Raw genomic sequence first — 10,000 nt, 5'->3', positions numbered from 1 at the left:
TTTGTCAGTGGGAGGGGGCTTAAGTGTGGGTCCACGGGGCATGCTGGAGGTCAAGGTCCATGCTGGATATGCGGTGGAGGGTAACTGCAGGAGAAGGAAAGCTAGTGGGGGATTAGAGCAGGGGAGGATGTGCGTCCCCGGGGCCTGCTGGAGGTCAAGGTCCATGCTGGATATGCGCTGGAGCGTAACTACAAGAAAGGTAAGCTAGTGGGGGACTAGAGCAGGGGAGGATGTGCGTCCCCGGGGCATGCTGGAGGTCAAGGGCCATGCTGGATATGCGGTGGAGGGTAACTGCAGGAGAAGGAAAGCTCATGGGGGATTAGAGCGGAGGAGTATGTGGGTCCTCGGGGCCTGCTGGAGGGCAAGGGCCATGCTGGATTTGTGGTGGAGGGTAACTGCGGGAGAAGGAAAGCTAGTGGGGGAGTAGAGCAGAGGAGTATGTTGGTCCCCGGGGCCTGCTGGAGGTCCAGGTCCATGCCCGATGTGAGTAGCAGCAGGGCCAGCGCGCCAAGGAGCACATCTTTTTCGACCGTAAAGGGAGACAGGAGGCCGACTCACTGCCTCGGCTAAATGGAGAGGGAATTTCAGCAGGGCCAGGGCAAAAGCATGGACCTTTTCAGCTGTAAGGGAGGCAAGAGCAAGGTGTGATGTAGGTCCCCGGGGCCTGCTGGAGGTCCAGGTCCATGCCCGATGTGAGTAGCAGCAGGGCCAGCGCGCCCAGGAGCACATCTTTTTCGACCGTAAAGGAGACAGGAGGCCGACTCTCTGCCTCGGCTAAATGGAGAGGGAATTTCAGAAGGGCCAGGGCACAAGCATGGACCTTTTTCAGCTGTAAGGGAGGCAAGAGCAAGGTGTGATGTAGGTCCCCGGGGCCTGCTGGAGGTCCAGGTCCATGCCCGATGTGAGTAGCAGCAGGGCCAGCGCGCCCAGGAGCACATCTTTTTCGACCGTAAAGGGAGACAGGAGGCCGACTCACTGCCTCGGCTAAATGGAGAGGGAATTTCAGAAGGGCCAGGGCACAAGCATGGACCTTTTTCAGCTGTAAGGGAGGCAAGAGCAAGGTGTGATGTAGGTCCCCGGGGCCTGCTGGAGGTCCAGGTCCATGCCCGATGTGAGTAGCAGCAGGGCCAGTGCGCCCAGGAGCACATCTTTTTCGACCGTAAAGGGAGACAGGAGGCCGACTCACTGCCTCGGCTAAATGGAGAGGGAATTTCAGCAGGGCCAGGGCACAGGCATGGACCTTTTTCAGCTGTAAGGGAGGCAAGAGCAAGGTGTGATGTAGGTCCCCGGGGCCTGCTGGAGGTCCAGGTCCATGCCCGATGTGAGTAGCAGCAGGGCCAGCGCGCCCAGGAGCACAACTTTTTCGACCGTAAAGGAGACAGGAGGCCGACTCTCTGCCTCGGCTAAATGGAGAGGGAATTTCAGAAGGGCCAGGGCACAAGCATGGACCTTTTTCAGCTGTAAGGGAGGCAAGAGCAAGGTGTGATGTAGGTCCCCGGGGCCTGCTGGAGGTCCAGGTCCATGCCCGATGTGAGTAGCAGCAGGGCCAGCGCGCCCAGGAGCACATCTTTTTCGACCGTAAAGGGAGACAGGAGGCCGACTCACTGCCTCGGCTAAATGGAGAGGCAATTTCAGCAGGGCCAGGGCACAGGCATGGACCTTTTTCAGCTGTAAGGGAGGCAAGAGCAAGGTGTGATGTAGGTCCCCGGGGCCTGCTGGAGGTCCAGGTCCATGCCCGATGTGAGTAGCAGCAGGGCCAGCGCGCCCAGGAGCACATCTTTTTCGACCGTAAAGGGAGACAGGAGGCCGACTCACTGCCTCGGCTAAATGGAGAGGGAATTTCAGCAGGGCCAGGGCACAGGCATGGACCTTTTTCAGCTGTAAGGGAGGCAAGAGCAAGGTGTGATGTAGGTCCCCGGGGCCTGCTGGAGGTCCAGGTCCATGCCCGATGTGAGTAGCAGCAGGGCCAGCGCGCCCAGGAGCACATCTTTTTCGACCGTAAAGGGAGACAGGAGGCCGACTCACTGCCTCGGCTAAATGGAGAGGGAATTTCAGCAGGGCCAGGGCACAGGCATGGACCTTTTTCAGCTGCAAGGGAGGCAAGAGCAATGTGCGATGTAGGTCCCCGGGGCCTGCTGGAGGTCCAGGTCCATGCCCGATGTGAGTAGCAGCAGGGCCAGCGCGCCCAGGAGCACATCTTTTTCGACCGTAAAGGGAGACAGGAGGCCGACTCACTGCCTCGGCTAAATGGAGAGGGAATTTCAGCAGGGCCAGGGCACAGGCATGGACCTTTTTCAGCTGTAAGGGAGGCAAGAGCAAGGTGTGATGTAGGTCCCCGGGGCCTGCTGGAGGTCCAGGTCCATGCCCGATGTGCGTAGCAGCAGGGCCAGCGCGCCCAGGAGCACATCTTTTTCGACCGTAAAGGGAGACAGGAGGCCGACTCACTGCCTCGGCTAAATGGAGAGGCAATTTCAGCAGGGCCAGGGCACAGGCATGGACCTTTTCAGCTGTAAGGGAGGCAAGAGCAAGGTGTGATGTAGGTCCCCGGGGCCTGCTGGAGGTCCAGGTCCATGCCCGATGTGAGTAGCAGCAGGGCCAGCGCGCCCAGGAGCACATCTTTTTCGACCGTAAAGGGAGACAGGAGGCCGACTCACTGCCTCGGCTAAATGGAGAGGCAATTTCAGCAGGGCCAGGGCACAGGCGTGGACCTTTTCAGCTGTAAGGGAGGCAAGAGCAAGGTGCGATGTAGGTCCCCGGGGCCTGTTGTCGTACCATAGGCACGAGTGGTGTGTGTGTGTGGCAAAGAGTTTCTGCGCAGTGTACCAGGGGCACGGGGAAAGGTTGTTGTACCATAGGCACGAGAAAAGTTGTCGTACCATAGGCACGAGAAAAGTTGTCGTACCATAGGCACGAGGAGAGTTTGTGTGGCAAAGTCCTACTGAGCGGTGTACCAGGGGCACGGCGAAAAGTTGTTGTACCATAGGCACGAGAAAAGTTGTTGTACCATAGGCACGAGAAAAGCTGTCGTACCAGGGGCACGGAGGAAAGTTGTTGTACCATAGGCACGAGAAAAGTTGTCGTACCATAGGCACGAGGAGAGTTTGTGTGGCAAAGTGCTACTGAGCGGTGTACCAGGGGCACGGCGAAAAGTTGTTGTACCATAGGCACGAGAAAAGTTGTTGTACCATAGGCACGAGAAAAGCTGTCGTACCAGGGGCACGGAGGAAAGTTGTTGTACCATAGGCACGAGAAAAGCTGTCGTACCAGGGGCACGGAGGAAAGTTGTTGTACCATAGGCACGAGAAAAGTTGTCGTACCATAGGCACGAGGAGAGTTTGTGTGGCAAAGTGCTACTGAGCGGTGTACCAGGGGCACGGCGAAAAGTTGTTGTACCATAGGCACGAGAAAAGTTGTTGTACCATAGGCACGAGAAAAGCTGTCGTACCAGGGGCACGGAGGAAAGTTGTTGTACCATAGGCACGAGAAAAGTTGTCGTACCATAGGCACGAGGAGAGTTTGTGTGGCAAAGTGCTACTGAGCGGTGTACCAGGGGCACGGCAAAAAGTTGTTGTACCATAGGCACGAGAAAAGTTGTCGTACCATAGGCACGAGAAAAGTTGTCGTACCATAGGCACAAGCAGTGCGTGTGTGCGTGCGTGCGTGCGTGCGTGCGTGTGTGTGTGTGTGTGGCAGTTCTTCTGCGCAGTGTACCAGGGGCACATTTCAATGTGCTTTCTGGAGTACCAGGGGCACGAGGATTTTGCCAGTGGTGTTCTGCTTTGTTAGTGGGAGGGGGCTTAAGTGTGGGTCCCCGGGGCCTGCTGGAGGTCCAGGTCCATGCTAGATACGTGGTACAGGGTAACTGCAGGAGGGGGGGGGGGGGGGGGGGGTAATGTGGGTTCACGGGGCCTGCTGGAGGTCAAGGTCCATGCTGGATATGCGCTGGAGCGTAACTGCAAGAAAGGAAAGCTAGTGGGGGAGTAGAGCAGGGGAGTATGTGGGTCCCCAGGGCCTGCTGGAGGTCCAGGTCCATGCTAGATATGTGGCACAGGGTAACTGCAGGGGGGGGTAATGTGGGTCCACGGGGCCTGCTGGAGGTCCAGGTCCATGCTAGATATGTGGCACAGGGTAACTGCAGTTGGGGGGGGGGGGGGGGGGGGGTATTGTTGGTCCACGGGGCCTGCTGGAAGTCAAGGTCCATGCTAGATATGTGGTACAGGGTAACTGCAGGGGGGGGGGGTAATGTGGGTCCCCGGGGCCTGCTGGAGGTCCAGGTCCATGCTAGATACGTGGTACAGGGTAACTGCAGGAGGGGGGGGGGGGGGGGGGTAATGTGGGTTCACGGGGCCTGCTGGAGGCCAAGGTCCATGCTGGATATGCGCTGGAGCATAACTGCAAGAAAGGAAAGCTAGTGGGGGAGTAGAGCAGGGGAGTATGTGGGTCCCCAGGGCCTGCTGGAGGTCCAGGTCCATGCTAGATATGTGGCACAGGGTAACTGCAGGGGGGGGTAATGTGGTTCCCCGGGGCCTGCTGGAAGTCAAGGTCCATGCTAGACATGTGGTACAGGGTAACTGCAGGGGGAAGGGGGGGGGGGGGTAATGTGGGTCCCCGGGGCCTGCTGGAGGTCAAGGTCCGTGCTAGATATGTGGTACGGGGTAACTGCGGGGGGGGGGGGGGGGGATCTAATGGGGGACTAGATCAGGTGAGGATGTAATGGCCAGTTCGACAGCAGCACATCTTTTTCGACCGTAAGGGAGAGAGGAGGCCGACTCTCTGCCTCGGCCAAATGGAGAGAGATTTTCAGCAGGGCCAGTGCGCCAGGAGCACATCTTTTTCAACCGTGAGGGAGAGAGGAGGCCGACTCACCACCTCGGCCAGGGCCCTTTTTTCTCCCCTCTCCAGTTGAGCAGTCTAAGGGTAATGAGTAGCAAAGGTGCCCTCCGTCATTTATGGGAGACGGGTGTCTGAAGATGCGCAAGTCAGCAGACACCCTCGGCAACGCTCGGACGGCACTGGGACGGCGCGAGAGAGCGAGTTGCTGCCATAGCAGCCTCCTCTTCCGGCCCACCTGCCTGCCAGCCTTCCCTCCCACCCCGATCGACTGGCAAACGTGGCCTGCCATCAGAGGGCTGCCGCCGGGCCCGGCACCTTCGCCGGCGCCTTCGGGCGGTCAGCTCCTCCGGCCCGCAGGCTCGCCTCTAGCGCTGGCCGGGGGTTACAGCGCGAAGGTCGAAGGGGGTGGTGGTTCTCGGACCCCGCCCTGTCCTCCCCACGCTTCCCCCCCCCGCCAGACGAGATCGCTCGGTAGCGAGACCGAGACGCCCGGTCCGTCCCGGTGGTCATACCACGGCGGGCCTCGTCGCAGAGTGGGTAGGCAAACCCAGAGTTTGCCCACCCCGCGAGGGCGACGGGGCCCCGTCCGGCAAACACGGTTTCTCGAACCCTCGCCCCGGTCCACACGTGCGTCCGGAAAGCCTCGCCCTGGTCGACAGGGCTCAGTAGCCCCGAGCGAGCGAGCGAGCGAGCGCGTGCGTGCGCGCCGCTGCCGCCGCCTGAGGGGCTACCTGGTTGATCCTGCCAGTAGCATATGCTTGTCTCAAAGATTAAGCCATGCAGGTCTAAGTACACGCGGCCGGTACAGTGAAACTGCGAATGGCTCATTAAATCAGTTATGGTTCCTTTGATCGCTCATCCGTTACTTGGATAACTGTGGCAATTCTAGAGCTAATACATGCAAACGAGCGCTGACCCTCCGGGTATGCGTGCATTTATCAGACCCAAAACCCATGCGGGGCGTCCTCTCGGGGGCGCCCCGGCCGCTTTGGTGACTCTAGATAACCTCGAGCCGATCGCTGGCCCTCCGTGGCGGCGACGTCTCATTCGAATGTCTGCCCTATCAACTTTCGATGGTACTTTATGTGCCTACCATGGTGACCACGGGTAACGGGGAATCAGGGTTCGATTCCGGAGAGGGAGCCTGAGAAACGGCTACCACATCCAAGGAAGGCAGCAGGCGCGCAAATTACCCACTCCCGACTCGGGGAGGTAGTGACGAAAAATAACAATACAGGACTCTTTCGAGGCCCTGTAATTGGAATGAGTACACTTTAAATCCTTTAACGAGGATCCATTGGAGGGCAAGTCTGGTGCCAGCAGCTGCGGTGGGGAGGTCTCGGTCTAGGGATGAACCAAGGCTCACCCAACAACGGGGGATCAAAGTGAAGAAACCCAGAGTTGTGGCATGGTGTGCCTGACTGTTTGAATGGATGAACGAGTTCATCCTACCCCTTTTTCTTCCCCTGCCCTCTATTGTTGTTCTCGTTCGTCCTACGAAGGTGAGGTACTGGGGTGCTAGACCCGCCTCTCCACCATGCTGACACCACAGGCTACGCGGCTGCGTTTGTCCCATACAAAACTGACTGGGAGTGCTGACCGCCTCCCAAGGAGCGCTAAATCGACCTTGATCCTGAGAAGGAGGTGTGATCTTCCGGACTCTCCTCTCTCCTCCCCTCGACGACGCCTGGTAAGGGGCTCTGCCAGGAGGGCCCTCTTTCCTAAGGGTCGCCCACCCGATGGTCTGATCTTCCTCAGCTATGACAGGAGCTGGAGGAGGGGGACCGGTGGGCGTGTTCCCGACTTTGTTTCAGTTGGAATCCGCATACCATGGCTGACACAGCAATGTGTCCTCTGCTCGAAGATGCTTGTAACAGCGAGAGGAGCGCTATCCCATATCAAGCGCTCCCACAATGTGCGGCAGTGTCTTATAATATGTAAGATTTGCGCGATGACTCGACCTTCTATAGGCAGTGCTGTTACTCACGCGAGCAGATGCGGAATCAGACGATCGGTGGTTGCCGGACGGCCCACCCCATTCCCGTGTGGTCTCTGCCCCTTGTCCTTCTCTACGAAGGGGGGCCTTTCGCTTCACCAACGGCGTAAGCACTCTGGGGACTACATGAATAAGACTACGACAAGTGCCTATGGGCCAGCTAAGAGAAGGAAGGTATCAACCACGGCTGTGACCTTGAACGCCGACCTCTCTCATCTTGAAACAGACCCACCGGTGATTCCCCCGGTTAATGTCCTCAGACCAGCCCTTCTGGAGGCCCTTGGGAGCCTGGATCGTGTCGCTTGGCCCTTTGATCCTCTCACCTCTAGCGCGGTAACGGTTAACCGAGTCCTGAACAAATGGATAAGGAAGCTGGCTCCAACTCAGCCCAGGCGGGTGTCAGCCTTTAACCGTAGAAAACCGTTGGGCAGGCCGGTGACGAAGGTGGGAGGTAGGCTAAGTTACAGATCCATCCAGAAGGCTTTTGTCAAGAACCGCAAAGATGTCGCAAGGAGGATCCTGGATAATGAGAGTACGGCAACATGTGGTCTAGAGATTGGCCTTGTGACGAGGACCTACCGCGGCGTTTGGGAGAAGCCCGATGTGTTCCAGAGCCTCGGGCAGTTTGGGGTGCTTCCGTTAGTTGATAACAGCCCCTTGTGTGTTCCCGTCTCCCCTGCGGAGGTCCTCAGCGTAATACGGAAAGTTAAACCTCAGGGCGCAGCTGGCCCTGATGGTGTTAAAAGACCCGCGTTACTCCGGTTTGACCGTGAAGGGAAGATGCTGGCTTGTATCTTCAATGGGATTTTGGTCACCGGGGTTCTTCCTGCCTGTCTGAAAGTGAGTAGGACAACTCTCATTCCTAAATCCACGGATCCAATGAAGCTTGCCGACATTAGTAACTGGCGGCCACTGACAATTAGTTCGATTATCTGCCGTGCCTTCTCTGGAATCCTTGCGAAGAGGCTGGCTGAGGTCTGCAAGTTCCACCCAAGACAGAGAGGGTTCATTGCGTCTCCGGGTTGTGCCGAGAACTTGGCTGTGCTTAATGGCCTCATTCGAACGAGCAAGAGGAAACTTCTTCCCCTTGCCGTGGTGTTCATCGACTTCGCAAAAGCATTCGACTCGGTTTCCCACAAGCACTTGGGGGAGGTACTGATGAGGATGGGAGTCGATGAGCATCTACGGGATTTGATACGAGACTCCTACAGGAATTGCCATACGACTATCAGGGCGGGTGGAGCAGCAACCCCACCAATTCAGATTGGTGTGGGTGTCAAACAGGGAGACCCTCTCTCCCCGCTGCTGTTCAACCTGGCCTTGGATCCTCTTCTGCGCCTCCTTGATGTTGAGGGGTGTGGCTTTGTGGTAGGCGGACATAAGGTCACATCCTTCGCATTTGCAGACGATCTGGTGCTTGTGAGCGATTCCTGGTTGGGGATGGCGAGGAACCTTAGGATCCTTGAAAAGTTCTCTGAGATGACTGGGCTCGAGGTTAATCCAGCAAAGTGTCACGGCTTCATGATCTCGGTTTCTGGAAGGCGTTACGAGGTCAATGCCTGTGATGAATGGCTACTGGGAGGCACGCCTATCAGACTGATAGGCAGCGATTCGAAAGTTAGGTACCTAGGAGTGGACATCAATCCACTCAAGGGGATCCTTGGGCCCTCGATCAGAGAAGAGCTTTCTGGGTACATTAAACGCATCTCTGCTGCCCCTCTCAAACCCACGCAGAGAGTGTTGATTCTGGGTACCTATGCCATCCCCAGGATTCTTTACAGCGCTGACCTCGGTATGTCTGGAATCTCTCTACTTGAGGGCTGTGACAGGGATATCAGGTCGGCTGTGAAACGCTGGCTCCATCTCGACCCATGCACAGCTGACTCCCTCCTCTACTCAGCGTGTAGAGATGGCGGGCTTGGTCTCGTACGTCTGGCTGCCAAGATTCCACTAATGCAAGCCAGACGGTTAGTTTCTCTCTTCCATTCTGAGGACCTAGAGACACGGCTTCTGATTAGGGAGTTGGTTGCAGAAAAAGAAATCCGAGGTGTATGGAAAAGGGCGTGCAAGATGGTGGGTGCCCCGGGCAACCCTGATGCGATCCCTCCCAAGGAGGCCCTACCGATGATTTCGAGTAGAGCATGGCGGCAATATGAACACCGGAAATGGTGTGCTCACAAGATGCAGGGAGTGGGAACTGGCTCGTTTGTGAATGACAGGATCAGCAACCACTGGTTGCATGATCCTTGCAGGTTCCGTTTCCGGGAGTCCGAGACCCTCCTTGCTCTGCGCCTTCGAACCGGCACTGTCCGGACTAGGGCCTTCTCCTGTTTGGGGAGGTCCTGGCTGCCGGCAGCGTGTGCTCTATGCGGCTATGAGCGTGAAACTATTCGCCACTTGATCGGAAACTGCCCTGAGCTTAAGCTCAATAGAATGCGAAGTCACAACGCTGTGTGCACGTTTCTGAAAGATATTGCTGAATCCCTCGGTTGGGCTGTCCAGCAAGAACCCCACCTGGTTGATCCTCAGGGAAAGACCGGGGTACCTGACCTGGTGATGAAAAAGGGCTCCAACGCCCTTATAGTTGATGTGACGATCTGCTACGAAGTTGCGGACGATACCTTGTTGAAGGCGGCTGCCTCTAAGGTTCGGAAGTATACCAGTTTCAAAGCGACTCTGATGGCCCGCTATCCGAATATCAGAGCCGTAGAGGTGTATGGCTTCCCCATGGGAGCCCGCGGGAAATGGTACTGTGGCAATATGAATCTGCTGGCAGGGCTTGGTGTTGGGAAAGCCAAAGCTGGTGCATTGGGTAAAACCCTGAGCAGACGAGTTTTGTTGCAAACCATTGATCTGGTTAAAGCCTACAGGAGGCTGACCAGGTCGTCTGTCTAATGTATCGCACGAAAATGATATTGGTGCCGCTCTAGTGAAGGGGAATCCTGGTTCTCCCCTTCCGTTATTGGAGTTGTGGGCTCCTGACTTACATTGACACAAAAATAATCTCCAGTAAAGCTTCCTTGGCTCCTGACCTGGATATCGGGTCATGTAGGTGTCGAGTGCTGGTTCTGGGAACAGATCTGCCCTAATTGCGTCGATGAGTGTATTTGGTGTTGGTGACAGTGGGAGGAGTGCTATCCCATGTCAAGCGCCCCACAATGTGGATAAGTG

The sequence above is a fragment of the Aulonocara sp. 'chitande type north' Nkhata Bay genome, unplaced genomic scaffold, assembly GCF_057382095.1.
Source record: "Aulonocara sp. 'chitande type north' Nkhata Bay isolate Kocher_YH1m ecotype deep benthic unplaced genomic scaffold, A_spYH_male_GT1.1 unmapped_scaffold_38, whole genome shotgun sequence".
In the NCBI taxonomy this organism is placed as follows: domain Eukaryota; kingdom Metazoa; phylum Chordata; class Actinopteri; order Cichliformes; family Cichlidae; genus Aulonocara; species Aulonocara sp. 'chitande type north' Nkhata Bay.
This window is presented reverse-complemented; position numbering follows the sequence as displayed.